Here is an 18,070-nt window from a genome sequence, read left to right on the forward strand (position 1 = left end):
ATTGTGTAAGAATCTTCTATTATTTATGTCTATTCTTGTCAAGGTAATTCAATTTCGTAGAATTCATCAGCCGTTTATCATAAAATGAAAAAAAAAAACAACAAAGAAGAAACAGAAAAAAAACAACAACAACAGAAAACGAAACATGTATAACGAAGGAAAATTACACTCTTCTACATTTAATGTTAAACGAGTGATTCAAAAAGTTGAACCAATTCTACGCGGACAGCTGCTCACTTATCGCGAAGGGATTTCGTCTTTTCCTCTGTCTTATCTCCTCTATTCGCCCACACATTCTATGGTGATATAATCCCAGAGCTTAAAGACACTGTAAATATTCCGTGTGAGATTGTTCAACATTTTTTCTTTTGTTCCTTATCGTTTGCTTATCTATTCCGAGATTATTACAAAAAAGATTTCAGTTTTGGTGTTGTTACTGTATTACATGATCTTAGGAGTGTGTGTGTTTGTCTGTGTTAGTGTGTATGTGTATAACTATTTATGTATGTACGTGAGTACGTATTTATGTTTGCATGTATGTATGTATGTATGTATGTATGTATGTATGTATATATATCTGAATGTATCTGTGTATATTTATGAATGCATCTTTGAATATATGTAGGCGTATATGTTTTATGTATAAATATATGCATGTATGTATGTATGTATGTATGTATGTATGTATGTATGTATGTATGTATGCATGAATTTAAGTATGTGTGTATGTATCTATATGAGTGTATGTATGTATGAATGTAAGTATGTGTGTATGTATCTATATGAGTGTATATATGTGCGTATGTGTGTCTGTATGTACGTATTTATGCGTTTATGTATGCAAGTTCTGGTTTAATTTTTAAAAGTTCTCAAGGTAGCGAGCTGGCAGAATCGTTAGCACGCCGGGCGAAATGCGTAGCCGTATTTTGTCTGCCGTTACGTTGTGAGTTCAAATTCCGCCGAGGTCGACTTTGCCTTTCATACTTTCGGAGTCGATTAAGTAAGTACCAGTTACGCACTGGGATCGATATAATCGACTTAATCCGTTTGTCTGTCCTTGTTTGTCCCTTCTGTGTTTAGCCCCTTGTGGGTAGTAAAGAAATAGGTACTTCGTCTGTCTTTGCGTTCTGAGTTCAAATTCCGCCGAGGTCGACTTTGCATTTCATACTCTCGTGGTCGATAAATTAATCACCATTTGCATACTGGTACTTAATCGACTAGCTCCCTCTCCCAAACTTTTGGGCCTTGTATCTAGAATAGAAAAGTATTTTAAAAAGTTCTCACTAGGAAACATTTTGGCTTCCAAACAAGCAACAGGTGTCTTTCGTTGGACGTTAGGTACAAGGTAGGTAGTTTATGCCATGTATGTATGTTGTGTTTATATATGTATATGTTTATATATATATTATATATATATATATATATATATATATATATATATATATATATATATATTATATATATATATATATATACACGAGGGACACCTAAAAGTTCTTGGCTTTAAGAGTATCGCGAAAAGTCTAGTTGGAGGTCTAGCTTCCCCAGTTCTTATACATGGTTTAGAAAACCTGAAGAAGCGCTGCAATAAGTGTGTGAATATGCGAGGGAAATATGCTCAATAAAAACATAATTAACTGATCCTCTGGCATTTTCTTTTACTCAAAGTCAGGAACTATTCAACGCCTCCTCGTATGTATGTATGTATGTATGTATGCCATTGATCAGTTTTATTTCAAGATTTTTTGCCAATAGAGAAAGAACCGGTTTCTAACCTAGATCCAAGGCTCCTTTGGAATTTCAATAGCAACAACAAGGTATTTTTGTTTGTATGTATGTATGTATGTATGTGCATATTTGTATGTTTTATGTATGTATTTTATGTATGCATAAAATTACATATCTAGACATGCTCATATTTATTTAAATGATAAACTTCTGCAAAGATTTACAGATTTTTTACAGTTCCAGCGATAGATTAGATCTGTAGTCTTCGAATTAGCTTTCTCCTTTCTGGGTTTTCGAAGCCTAATTTCTCAAGATTGGTGTTTAGGCAGTGTGTTACATATCTCAGGGCCCCAATAATTACAGGTGTAAACCTGAACTTGTAATCTGGATAGAGTAACTGCAGATTTTTCAATAGTTCAGTGTAGGTGTTCTCTTTTTCACTGATCTTCAGCTTTATGTTAACATCCACTGGGCAGCTAATTTTCACAACTGTGCACAATTTCTCTTTTCAATCCCAAATCATTATATCAGGTCTGTTGTGCTTACATTTTATCGAGGTCTTCACTGGTACATTCCACCGGTATTCCTTTTTATTATGAGTTGCTATGGCTTCTGCCATACTGTGGGTTCTTATCTCTTTGTCCTCAGGATTATCCTTCCGACGGATTTCATTACAGAGTGCCCAAGCTACAACATCATGTCTCATCGGCAGATAATACCGTGATGTGGGTGATACCTTCAGTGTGAACTCTACAAAGTCTGCTTCTGTTGCCACATTTTACGGCTTTTCCCGCATCTTTATCCCCTTTGTATGTATGTATGTATCTTTCCATTTTTAATTTAGAATAATTTTGTGATGAGAAATAAGAATCAGAAGTAATTTTAATTAATCTTTTCTACTTTAGGCACAAGGCCCAAAACTTTTTGGGAGGGGGCTAATCGATTGGATCGATCTCCAGTACGCAACTGGTACTTACTTAATCGACCCCGAAAGGATGAAAAGCAAACTCGACCTCGGCGGAATTTGAATTCAGAACGTAAATACCACTAAACATTTCGCCCGGCGTGCTAACGTATCTGCCAGCTCGCCGCCTTATTAATTTTAATGAGTCTAATATCATTTTATTTCAACAAGTACGGGGGACAATTCTAGCATACATCGGTCTTATTATGACTTCTTCAGTTTTCTCCAGTTCTCTAAAGAGAAGGAGACACAGGAGTGTGTCGTTACGGTTTTTTTTTTTGGCAGAAGGTTTTAACTGTGTAACGATAGTTGATGAAACTTTACTGTAATGAACTATCAGCCATACAAGAATAAAAACCAGTTCTCGTTTTGCAATTCGTCTGGAACGCACCTCTTACACCTTGGAGTGCATCAGAATTCGTGGTTCTTTATGGACGCTTTGACGAATGACACGCTTGGCTACCGAGTGAGAGACGCTTGGATAAGTTCACTTAAAAACCTAATTGAATTGTACCGAAAATACCGCGTTACCATGGAAAATTCTACATTATGGACGAGAACTAAATGAATGGAAAACACACGCAAACATCAATGCCCAGAGGTATGCGGGTCTTCGTGTTTGTGTGTTTGTGTGTAAAGTAGAAAAATACACGAAAATATATGTATGTTATATATACATACGTACAAAAAATTATATATATATATTATATATATATATATATATATATATATATAATATATCCTATATAATATATATATATATAGCTCCCTCTCCCTATATATATATATATATACTATAACTATATTAAGTATACAATATTACAGGTCCATTTCCAGAACAAAGATATAAATGATAATATAACTATGCTTATGAGTATGTGTGTGTATGTATGATTAGATATATATATATATATATATTATATTATATTATATTATATTATATTATATATATATGTGTATATATATTATATATATATATATATAATATATATATATATATATATAATATATATATATATATATATGTATATATATGTGTGTGTGTGTGTGTGTGTGTAGATATATATCAAAAAGTAATTTCGAGAAAACAGACCGTTTCCACAAGAATAATAAATAGATAAATAAAAAAAAAGAACATACCCCCAAAAGGAAACCAATATCAAGAGATAGTAAGTATTAAACTAACCGACTAAGAATTGGATATATTGAAAGAGCAGATTTGGAGGAAACCAGCGATGGTCTGCGTTGGGGAAGAAACGAGTACAAAAAATTGACGCAATAGAATAAGTTTTCTGCCGTAAGAAAGGCCGACGGCATAAAAATTTATTTCACTCTGTGAACTTTTTGTAACAAAGAACATTGTATTTCTTTTCTTACTCCTCACATACACATATATACGTGCATATATACACACATAAACACGTTTATACGCGCAGGTATACAGACATACATTCACACACGAATACTTATACTTAAACATACATTCAGGAACATCTAAAGAGAGAAAGAGAGGGGAAGAGAGAGAGAGAGAGAGAGAGAGAGAGAGAGAGAGTGGTAGAGAAAGAGGGAGATTAAAAAAGCTCAAAAGGGACGTAGAGAAATCATGAGCAAACGCGTACATACACGGAAATACACATTGGAATATGTATGTATGTATGTATGTATGTATGTATGTATGTATGTATGTATGTATGTGTGTGTGTATGCATGTATGTGTGTATGTATGTGTGTGTGTGTATGTGTGTGCGTGTGTATGTATGTGTGTATGTATGTGTGTGTGTGTGTATGTGTGTGCGTGTGTATGTATGTATGTATGTATGTATGTATGTATGTATGTATGTATGTATGTATGTATGTGTGTGCGTGTGTATGTATAACGGGAAGGTTTACATATATATATATATATGTATATATATATATATGTTAAATAACATTTGAATAACCTTGTAGAGTACTATGCAAAGCTCGTCCACTATTATTGGCTGAATTCCAACCTCATGCACAGCGTTTATAAGAAACTTTGAATGTGTAGACAGAGGTTGATACATTATTCTTGCCGGTCGGGAAACATTTAAGCCCCAAGTTACGATTTTCTATCAATTTGTATCTATAGGAATATTCTCCTGATGAGAGGAATGGGACGGTTATATTGTTTTATATCCGTTATTTTACGATAAGGTATATAATATGGTATAATATTATAACCTCGAAATTGCAATAGAGGATTAACCTTTATTTTTAAATTGAGGATTTTACATGTCATGTCTCGCGCAAACAGTTTTATTGTGAGGAGATATGCTATGAATGATTAAAGCGGCTTTATATTGGTTTTTGACTGCTATTTCTAAACATGTAAGGGTTTTTGCGACTCTTTCCGTTATAATTGTGATTTATTAATTGATCATAAACACTCTTCTTTTACACACACACGCGCCACCTGTCTTGTTTTGTACACCACCTGTCTTCGTCTTTTGTTTTTTTCGTAAACTCTCCCTATGTATATATATATATATATATGTGTGTGTGTGTGTGTGTGTGTCGGCGTTTGTCCCCAAGCCCAAACGCTTGACAACCGGCGTTGGTGTGTTTACGTCCCAGTGACTTGGCGGTTCTGCTAAAGGTACCGATAGAATAAGTACTTGGCAACAAAAAAATTTAGTACTGATCCCCACTCACTCGACTGAAGTTGTTCGAGGTGGTGGCCCTGTATGGCCGCGGTCTAATGACTGAAACAAATTAAAGTTAAAAGTTAACAAATACACACACACACACACACACACACACACACACACACACACACACACACACACACACAGTTGTAGCTGCAGTCAAATATATATGGAACGCAGTAATTAGTCTGATATTTTTTGAACACGCTCGTGAACAAGACAAAGATAAGACAACGTTGGCGTAACATGGGCGGAATAATTCCTTAATTGTATAAGGTGTCTGAGTATGTGTGTGTGTGTGTGTGTGAATCGGTATCGTGTCCCTCAATCGCTTCTCTATCTTATCTCCCACCCTTGTATATTAATGTACGTGTATGTGATTATATGCATGTATGTATGCTTGTACATTTGTATGTATGTATTTATGGATGTAAGTATGTATATATATATATGCCATGCATGTATGTATATTTTCATGCGTGTGTGCATGTATTTATGTATATATGTATATTCTCTTGTTTTTAATTATTTAAATTCTTCCTCTGAGGAAGGAGCTTTTTCTAACAACCATACGAAACCCATCGTTGGAATGTAGATAACGAAAGCAATGTTACATTTTAAACTTTAGAAAAATCTTGCATATTTTTACTGTTCCACTTACAGGTTTATTAATCATGTGCAAATCAGCCGATTGGTTTCTTTTCCTGAAAACCGTTGCTTCTCCAGATTGTCACATAGGCATTTACTCAGTTTGTATGTACGCATGCATGCATGTATGTATGTATATATGTATATATGTATATATGTATGCATGTATGTATGTATGTATGTATGTATGTATGTATGTCGCAGGTTTTCTTTCAGAGTTTCCCTCTCCTAGAGAGATGTGACAACAGAGGTGCCTCCACCTCCCCGCGCATACATATATACATACATACATACATACATACATAAATGCATGCACATGTACACATAGCGCTGGATGGCCGTTGACTTCTCATGAGCTCTTCAATATTCGATAATGTAGACTAGTTCTTCTTTTCGAGTTGTCGTGCTTGTTGTCCATCGCTTGAAAAAAAAAAGGTAAGACCTATCACAAAAATGGCTGCTCGTAGGCTTCGAATGTGTGAGGCTTTCGATCAGGCGATGGCAATACTCGAACGCAATTTTGCAGCCATCATCATCATCATCATCATCATCATCATCATCATCATCAAAATCATCATCATGTATGTTATATGTCATTATTCAGTTTATTTCAAGATTTCTTGTCAATAGAGAAAGAAGCAGTTTCTAACTGAGATCCAAGGCGCCTTCATGGGAATTTCAACATCAACAACAGGGTATGTATGTATGTATGTATGTATGTATGTATGTATGTATGTATATATGTATGTATGTATGTATGTATGTATGTCAGGTCACTTTCGAGTGCTACTGGTAACATGTAACCCAGTACAACCTGTTGCATGGTCGGGTCGTCGGCGACTAAACCGGCAACCCTACCAAGCTTGCTTGGTGAGGAGGGTGTTTATTGGACACCCTGCGGGATGAAAATCAAAACCGTCAAAGGGTGGAGGAACTCTTGAGAGTCAACGGCCATCCAATAAATGTCTTAAGGCTGTATCATGCGCGGAGACTGAATACCCGATCGTGTGGTTAAAACAATGGGAGTGAAGGACTCCTAGCCTTTGTTAGGGCATCCTTCTAGGAGAAGGTAACTCAGGTAACTGGGATAACTCCGACATAAAACCTGCGGCTCAGCGGTTACCGATGATGTTGACTTGTTCTTCTTTTCGGATTATGGCAGCTGTTGCTTAGTGAGTGGGATTGACTCAGTGCACAGCCTTTCCTCACTTTAAAAAATATCTTGTTGCACAGGCATTGCACGATAACAGCATTGATTAAGCTTCGTGCAATGGCCATACTCGATTACGAGGGGGCAGCCACCATTTATGTATGTATGTATGTATGTGCATATTTTTATGTTTTATGTATGTATTCTCAAGAATAGAATTACATATCTAGACATGCTTATATATATATTTAAATGATAAATTTCTGGAAAGTTTTACAGATTTTTACAGTTCCAGTTATGGATTGGATCTGTAGTCTTCGAATTAGCTTTCTCCTTTCTGGTTTTGAGAAGCCTAATTTCTCAAGATCGGTATTTAGGCAGTGTGTTACATATCCCAGGGCCCCAATAATTACAGGTATAAACCTGAACTTGTAATCCGGATAGAATAACTGCAGATTTTTCAATAGTTCAGTGTAGGTGTTCTCTTTGTCCCTGATCTCCAGCTTTATGTTAACATCCGTTGGGCAGCTAATTCCTACAATTGTGCACAGTTTTTCTGTATGTACGTATGTATGTATGTATGTATGTATGTATGTATGTATGTATGTATGTATGTATGTATGTATGTATGTATGTATTTATGTATGTATGTATTTATGTATGTATGTATGTATGTAGTATGTATGTATGTATGTATGTGTGTGTGTGTATGCGTGCGTGCGTGTGCATGTTTGTAATTCAGGTCACTTGTGTGGTATCTCATGAGTGCTATGGTAAGATGATATGTTGGCCATCACGAGCTGTTTCGGCCAGTGTTGACCTAGCGCTAAAAAAATCCCACATGATAGGAAGAAAATTTTAGTCCCTTTTATTCTGGGCTTAAGTGTACCCCAGCAAGCGTACCCCAGCCCCCACTGACTTGTTATACCTCAGAACATAGATGCATCCAAGTAACTAGACCGCATGCTTTTAGTGTGGAGTCTCGGCCAAAATTGTGTGTCTCAAACAAGACGATAGTGACGTCATCAGCAAACACATTCAGACATACATACAATACATATTGAGAGGCACAGAAATAAACACACGCACACACACACACACACACACACACACACACACACACACACACACACACACACACACATATATACACACACACAAACACATACGTACACACACATGCAAACACCTATGCATGCACAGACACAGTTAAACGTACACTGAAAGGCAGACACACACATTTGTATGCACATATATACGCGTATTATAGACGCATATACTCACATCCAGAAACATTTAGGTATAATAGAAATAGATTGATAGAAAAATGATGATGATGATGATGATAATGGTGGAGGTAGAAGTGGTTGCGACGATGATGATAACGATGATGATGATGGTAATGAATTCGTAGGGTATGTTGCTGACGATTACATATATTCTAATTGTCATCATTATAATCAATACAACCCCTCACCCTCGCACGCACACTTATACTACACACACACACACACACACATATATAAATACATAAATACGTACATTTACAAATATTCATGTATAAAGACTACGTGATATATCCAAACTCTCTCTCACACACACGTATGTATATACTTAAATGCAGATTTAAGTATACATATACATACATGCTTATATATATATATTATATATATATATATATACACTTATATATATATATATATATACACATATATTATATATGTATATACATATATATACATATATTGTATATATATATACATATATATACATATACATATATAACGTATATATATACATATATACACACACACAAATATAAGTGTATGTATAGTATTGTATGCCGCTCATGCATATATACATATGATAATATATATGTATATATATATGTGTGTATGTGTATATATGTATATATATATATATGTATGGTTATATCTATGTGTATATATATATACATATATATATATATATATATATTATATATAATATATTATATATATATATATATATATATATATATATATATATACACACACATATATGCATACATATGTATACATATATACACATATATATATACATATATATACATACGTATATATATACACACACACACACACACAAATATAGGTGTATGTATAGTATTGTGTGCCGCTCAGATATATACACAAAAGTTGATGCTTAACCGAATTTGCAATGTATGTAGTTCGTATGTATGTGCATGTTCCTGTGCGCGCGCGAATGTGTGTGTGTGTAAGTGCGTGTGTTCGCGCGCGTGTGTATTTTTCATATCCACTTTGAAGTTTGCTCATTATTCTTCAGTTTTATAACAAGCATATAATTCAAACAAGAGTCTGTAATTAAGCCGCCTCTCCTCCATTTTGCTTTTTGTATTGTTGCCATTATTCAAGTCAAATGCTTTTCATATGGAATGCCAAAAAAAAAAAAGAAAAAAAAAATGATTATTTTATAAAATAAGTTTTGGTTTCATTTTCTGTTTCATTTTGGTTTCATTTTTTTTTTTTTTTACTAACTTGTGATACTTATTAGGATCGACTCGGAAACAAGTGTCAAATGTTCTTGTGTTCTTTTTGGTCGTTTTTATAATAATAATCGTCTCTTTGCTTTTACAATTAAATTTTTATTAGTTTAGTAGACTGTAGGTAGTAGACAGGAGACAGTTGGCGAACATCTATCGTTTATTCATTTAATTTTTGTTTCGTTTGACGTGACCAAAACAGCAGACATGTTTATTCATAGTAAATGAATCTCTTGTGATTTTTGGTTATATGTAAAGTGGAAATTATTATATAGACATGAATGAAATAATATTTGAAACCGAAATCTATTGCAAACAATATTTATGGATTTGCACTTTTCAGAATTAATGAAAAATAGATTTTTCGAGCAGCGATCAAAATTACAATATCATATATCGTTTGATTGAGAAAAAAAATCCAACATTTATCGTCTCATAAAATTTGTTGTATTCCTTCATTACTGTGTATCTGTCTGCCTCTTTACTGCATACATGCAAATATATGTACATCTTTATATAAATGTTTCTGTGTAGGCGGCGAGCTGGCAGACACGTTAGCGCGCCGGGCGGAATGCTTAGCGGTATTTCGTCTGTCGTTACGTTCTGAGTTCAAATTCCGCCGAGGTTGACTTTGCCTTTCATCCTTTCGGGGTCGATAAATAAAAGTACCAGTTTCGCACTGGGGTCGATGTAATCGACTTAATTCGTTTGTCTGTCCTTGTTTGTCCTCTCTATGTTTAGCCCCTTGTGGGCAATAAAGAAATATATAAATGTTTCTGTGTGTGTGTGTGTGTGTGTGTGTGTGTGAGACTTTGTTTTCAGAATCTTCAAAACGAACACTCATCTAACACGTGGTTTTCAACCGGAATCCACATGGCTCCTGGGAGGAATCCCTATGGTCCATAGTGTTCGGTATGGCCCTTGGGGGTGGTCCATGTAAGATTTTGTGAGCAATAAACTGGTTATACATCCACAATACATAAAATATGTAAACTATTTTTTATACAATTCCTCATATTTAATTCTAAAATTTAATAGGATTTATTCTATATACATTGAATGGCTATGAGGCTCCACTGAAGCAAAACAGGAATCAAATTGGTCCACAGATAATAAAATAGTTGTTATTCGCTATCTTGCTGGAAAGTTTTATATAACATTTCTTTTGAGAAATAGTCGCCAAATCTCCCTCAAACCTTTGTCAAGTAAAAAGAATGGAGAAGGAAAATTCAAAAGGAACAGCTATGATAAACTTTCTTCCATTGTTCTTTTTCCCCCTCTCTCTGGGTCTAAAACATTTACTGCTGACCAGTGGCGGAACTGCAGCACCTCCTGTTTCCACTCGATATTATCGATAACATTCAAAATAAAGAGTCCTGTTTTCTTTCTTTTTATATACTCGTACATCCTTAAGCTTAATATCAGTAGCCATCCCCTAGTTTATGAAAAAATGCAAAGATCCTTGTATAGAACTGTGCGCTTCACAGTTCCAGCGACGTGGTGTTTGGCTGTTGTGCGCATGTTCACATGTCCGAGATAGGAAGCTTCACATTAGGGAGAGACAGCACTGTCGTTCACACAGTGTGGTGAAAGGTAGTGTTTCTTTTTGACTCCGCGTGTGTTGTGCTTAAAACGTGTTTATATTCTTGAATGGTATAAAGTGTAGAATTAAATTATTATCCTGCCTCCAGCTTCAGTGTTGCTGCCAGGATTTGAAAGATATGGAAAATTTTCCTCCCTTATTTTGTGATTTAGGGAAGATTCTTGAAAAATAAGGGGGAATTCGCGCCGGTGTTCAGTGAACAAACTAAACACACTGCCCGGCAGTGGTTAAAATGCGAACCGACCAAATATAAATATTCTTTTTACATGTTTGTTTCCTTTTACACAATATTAAAACAACGGCTAAAAATTTCCTGAAGCAGAACCCGCACTAATTTTACCTACGAGTCTCCACCGCTGCTGACAGTTGTTTCATTCCCAGAATTCAACTGAAGTCAACTTGTTCGCCGTTTGAAGTCCAGGCATAGGTTATCTTTCAGCTTTTAGTTCTTTCAATCAACACACTGCAGCCATGCTGGAGTACCGCCTTGAAGAAATGACTTGGTCATTTTAGGACGTTGATTCATTATCCTTGATCCATTTCTTCATTGGTGGTATGTTTCGGATCATTGTCCTGCTAGTACTTCCAGTTGTGGCCTAGTTGGAGTTTCTCAACGGATTCCTTCAGGTTTTCATCAAAGATCTTGATGTAATCCTCCTTTCTCATGATTGCTTGGACCTTGACAAGGTTTCCTGTGCCACAGGAAGAGAAGCATCCTCATAACATTATGTTTCCACCACCATGCATGACGATGGGCACAATGTTCTTCGGCTTGTATGCTTCTCTTTTCTTCTTCCAGACGTATTGAGCATCCATATGACCAACTTCATCTCATCAGACCACAAGATGGTTGACCAAAAGCTGGGATCTTCCATCAGATGACCTCTAGCAAAGGCCAGGCGATCCTCCAGATGTTTCTTCCTGAGCAGCGACGTCTTCCGAGGCCTACGTCCATAGAAGCCTCCTCTGTGCAAAACTCGCTCAATGGTGGAGCGTGACACCTTCGTCCCTGCCTAGTCAAGTGTTTCAGTTAGGGCCTTGACTGTGGTCCGGGGGCTTGTTGTTAGCCTCTCGGCAGATTTTACTGGCAAGTTTGGGAGACACCATATGCTTCCTGCCAAGCCCACTGAGGATTTTAACAGTGTCGAACCGCTTGTGCTTGTTGATTATGCTCTGGACGGTTGCTACAGGGATATAATACTGCTTTGAAATGGCCTTGTAACCCTTTCCGTCACTGTAGGCACACACAAGACGTTGACGTAGGTCTTCACCGAGCTTCTTCTTCTCGGCCATAATGATCAGAAACCGAAAATGACCAGAACACTTTTCCTCTATATCTGAACCAACTCGAGGCTTTCGCCAAGGATGAGTGGGCCATCATCCCACGGGAGACATGCAGGAATCTTGTGGACACGTACAAGAATCGTCTAGAAGCAGTCATAAAAGACAAAGGCTATGCTTTTGGACTCAGTAAACCTAGGGTATGAATAATTTTGAACATGGCATTTTTTTAAAACTCCATGAAGTCTGAAATGAAATGAAGAATTTCTTGAATTGTGTGTTGCTGTTATTCTTCCACTTGTTGGTCACTCATAAACAAACTTGACAAAATGCATTCATCACAAAAAATTTTTAAATCACAAAAATTAACAAAGGTATGATTAATTTTGAGGACGACTGTATATATGTACACACTCGTATGCACATAAATACATACATACACACATTCATACAAATATAAGTATATTTTGTGTGTGTGTGTGTGTGTGTGTGTGTGTGTATCTCTCTCTCTCACTCTCTCTCTACTATTTGCATGGGAGGAAATCTGTATAGATAAATTATTTGCTCTTAGACTCTTATAATTTATTTTAACGAACCACTAGGTGATGAAAGCTCTCTTCGGCATGTTTTGAAGTCAGGACAACCAGAAGCAATCGTTTCATGTAACGATTTTATTGCCGATTGATTTAAACAAGAACCACGAGTATAAAAAATCGATTTTTCTAGTATTTGTCCTATATTACATATAACTATCGTTAAATGAATAAATGAAATAATATTAGAAGCGAATCGCAAGGGAAATGAATTCACTCTGTTACGAATTTCGAAATTGTGTTAGTTTCCTATCTCTGAAAGATTGTAAGCTTACTAGTTAAGCTTATTTAACTGATAGCAGCCGTAATATTCAGTTGACGTCATCACACAAAAGTATGCCTCACTATCGTTTCCTTTTATCTGCGGAAGGAAAGATTAAAGTCGATCGTAAATTTCACATTACGATCTCGATTTGAGAGCAATATGATAATGATTGAATCAAGTACTGTATTTGGTTATATAAACCTCCCGCAAAGAAGCAGGGTTATTGCAAAGTAGTTCAGTTAGCAAACAGTAATAATGTTGAAGTCAGGCAATTGTTATGATTTCTATATCGATTCTTGATTAGTTCTCGGTTTCTCTATCTCTCTTTCATTGTCTGTCTGTGTGTTTCTTTATTATTACTCTCCCTCGAGGAGACGCAACATTAAGAGTCAATATTCAGTATTCTTCAACTGTTGCCTTATCTTCCGCAAATGTAATTAACAATGCCATTAATTCAACTTTTCTTAATCAGCGATATCCGTCAGCGAGTAATTATTCCGCGTGATCTCAAGTGAGAAGACACACTTATATCTCCGAAATGACGTTATCTGATTTTATGTCACATCATCTCTCTCACTTGTTAATCTTTCTCGATGTCAACATTAAAAATATAATCTTCAAGCGTCACTTTGTCAAATTTATCGCTCTCTCTCTGCAATACCTGTAACCCAAGATTTCTCAAAGGGAATGAAAACAAAATTTATAGGGAAGGAAGAAGGAAACTATTTGACAAAAGGGAGGCGATTGAAACTAAATAATTTTTGTATTTCAAATCAAGGTTTTGAAACTCATTTCGGTGTATATGCCTTAGGTAGTCATTCATGCATTCGAGAGCGACTTTGTAATAATTATGTATACAGGATAAAGTTATTATCTAATAAACACGCATGATTTTTTTCATGCTTTTATATACAACCATTGATATTTCTCGCATTTGTCACAAATCTCAATTAAGGATTTAGGGATGGAACTTGGTCATGATAAATGCTCTTTAGTTTCGGTATCATTCCCTCTTGTGTTCTCGAGTACATTGACCAGCAAGTTGCCATCACTGGTTTCCGTTGGTTGCAGTTCTCTCTGCATCCAGCCATGTAATATTGGCCTCCACATGGAGTTAAAGGAATTAAGAGAAGAGAAAGTACTTTTTTTTTATAAAGAAACCAATATTCTATTATTCGGTCAACGGTTCCTGTCATTAGATTGCTGCCATGATGCAACACAGGTCTCATACATTTTAAGATGATCTTAATGAACATGATAATTAATTCAGTTTGATGTTTACTTCATCGCTTTATAATAATCTAATAGCAGAGTCACCTTTTGACTTAAAGTGAGCGAACTTGGCGTACCATTTTACACCGGTATGCACAAATACAGATACAAACACAAATGCACAAACTCATACACGCTTACTCGTGATCTCAATCACACGTACACACATGATTGTAAAATGCTACGCGTTAATACTGCAGAGGTGCTGAACTGGTTCGAACCTTCAACCACTCGATTGTGAAGCCGATTTCCTGTTCATTTCCTTATTCCTCATGTATCAGCACCACATCAAAGTGGAGATGCTATGGCCAAATGGTTATGGCAGTGGACTCGCAGTCGGAGGATCGCGGTTTCGATTCCCAGACCGGGCGCTGTGTGTTTTTATTGAGCGAAAACACCTAAAGCTCCACGACGCTCCGGCAGGGGGTGGTGGTGACCCCCTGTTGTACTCTTTCGCTCCAACTTTCTCTCACTCTTTCTTCCTGTTTCTTGTCCCCGACTTCCTACCCAACCGCTGAGCCTGGATGCGCATTCATCCATCCGTCGATGCTCTCGGTGCCGGGCTTGACCTGCTTTCTCTTCTGCGGGTCTTACGAATAGCAAAGGACCACGTTTCGGACTTCTCCCACAACAGAGGCGCGATCTTGCGAGCTCTGGGACGAAGGCCGCTTCGCTCGACAGCAACAGCAACAGCACCACATCCAACCCATCAACCATCCAGAATATGAAATGAACACATAAACAATCAAGTGAAGTGCCACTAAGCATTACCAAACGTGCCAACGCTCCTGTCATCTCAGCGCCTTAACACTCATCTTCCATGTTATGGAAACAAAATAATTCTAGCGGGAAAGTTGAAAAAATACCTTCTGACAATTCTACTGATGGATTGTAAATTGGGACGCTTAAGACCTGTTAGGAGATTTACAGCATTATAATAGATAAACGCCTATGAAGTTTATTCTTCTAAGCATGGTATTTCATCACAGAGACTTCATATATATATATATATATATATATATATAATATATATATATATATATATATATGGCCTACTCGCTTAGCCAGCGGGTTGGCATCATTTGAAGGCTAAAACAATGTGAAGCGCATTGTGACCAGCGATGTGTAGCAACATCTGATAGCCTGGTCGGTCACGTGGTCACGTGATATATATATATATTATATAGAGATATTGACAGATTGATATACATTAATAGACAGATATGCACTTATATTCATACGTATATAGATCTATACCTTTATATACACACACATATGCACACGTACATACAAACACACACACATATATATACATATATACAAGCACACACACACACAGATATATATATATATCATACATACATAAGCAGACAAGCCGACGACAGATATATAAGTAGTTATATACATATATACAAATCTATATGCATGTATATTTTACATATCCACATATATATATAATTACACGCATAAATACACATACATACACAACACATACATACACACAAACACACACATGTATATGTATAGTCTTTTGAAGTATTTTGTGATTATTAGTTTATTGAAGTTTCCGCCTTTCTTCCTCAAATCTAGACAAATACACTTGCCAAAAAGTTGTATTTATATAAACATTACTAATTGGAGACATCTTAATTCAACTTAATGAAAACATATTAACTCCAACCGCACAATAGATCAAAGAGCCTGCAAAAGCATCATTAAATAAAACATTTCCTAAATTACTCGAAAAAGCAACGAAGATTCCATAGGTTTGTATGTCGTTATTAGAACTTCTTACTAAACAAGGAAATTTCTACCAACGTATTCACAATGTTATAGAATGCACTCTTGGAGTCGTGGTACATTACGAGTGCTGGCTCTGTGGATATTATATACTTGTTCAGTCAACCATTTTCGTAATAGCTGTTTGCTCGAGGAGGGATATCAGAGGCGACCATAAACAAGCAAGGAATATTCTATGGATTTGTATATAGTCACTAAACTAGATCGTATGTATCGCTAGAATTTCTCACTAAAGTAAGCAGCTTTCTACCAACATTGGAAACGGAAATATCCGCTCAAAATGTTATTACTGCAGAAGGCGGTTTTATCCCACGACTTTGAAAGAAGTTCTCCTTTTTGCTATAACAAGCGGAGACAACCGCAGTGACACTGTTTACAAAAGACAGTTTTTCATATTGCCTTAATTGTTTTCATATATCTGTGCAGAGCATCAATCAAATACTTTTAGTGGTGAATATGAAAACCATATCTACAAGAGATACTATCACTTTATTGCAGAAACAGTAATGATAAATGGTCTTTGGGTGGCTAATTAGCATCATTAAGGGAATGACCATGAAATTTAATTACATTTAATTTCAGAGTCGAAAGGTTGAGTCCTGTGTAGACGGATATTAAAGCAAAGATATGATTGGATAAATTAGCATTTACATTTTGTTTATCTGCTTGGTTTTTGGACACACCCATGAAGCCGTGATAATTCTTTTCACTTTTGCGTGTTCAATTCATTCGTTGATTGGTAATTAAATTATAATGTGTGAAGAGATAAATGAACTCTAAATTTATAACATAAAATTTCATAACTTTTGTATGTAATATAAAATAAATGGCGGCCGACCATTCAAACGTAACATTAATTTTATTTATCTTTTCCTCAATTAAAATTATTGTGATTTAATCTCTGAGGATTATAACATACTTATATGATATAAAATGCCTCGGATTTGCGAAGTGTCCCTGAAATTATTGGCCAAAGTACAACCACACATTTTTTGGCTAATCAAAAATGTAATCTTTACACTGCTAGGCAGGTTCCTCTCCATTATATATATGCATACACATATACAAACACACGCACACACACACACATATATATATATACGTAAATTTGGAACGATGAAATATATATGAACAACAATTGAATTACATCAGTTGCTATATATCAATTCACTACAAATAGACTGCATCCCATCTAACAGCTGTTTCTGCTTCCAATGTTGTATGGTATTGCCACTGATAAGCAAAAATATGTGAAAATATTTATATTTGGTTATACTCTTCTTTATGCTCTTTTTCTTTATTTATTCTTCACTCTGATGAAGCACCTTGCTTCAGATCGGTTTCATTACCAAACATGATTCATATTTTATACACATTTTTGCATATCAATGGCAATATCATACAACATTGGAAGCAGAAACAGCTGTTAGATGGGATGCAGTTTATTTGGATTGAATTAATAAACAATAATTGATGTAAGTCAGTTGTTGTTCATCAGTAATGCTCCATTTTCCGTTTTCTTTGAATTTTGATTCTTGATAAAACCATGTTTATCCTT

The sequence above is a fragment of the Octopus sinensis genome, linkage group LG15 (genome assembly GCF_006345805.1).
Source record: "Octopus sinensis linkage group LG15, ASM634580v1, whole genome shotgun sequence".
Classification (NCBI taxonomy): domain Eukaryota; kingdom Metazoa; phylum Mollusca; class Cephalopoda; order Octopoda; family Octopodidae; genus Octopus; species Octopus sinensis.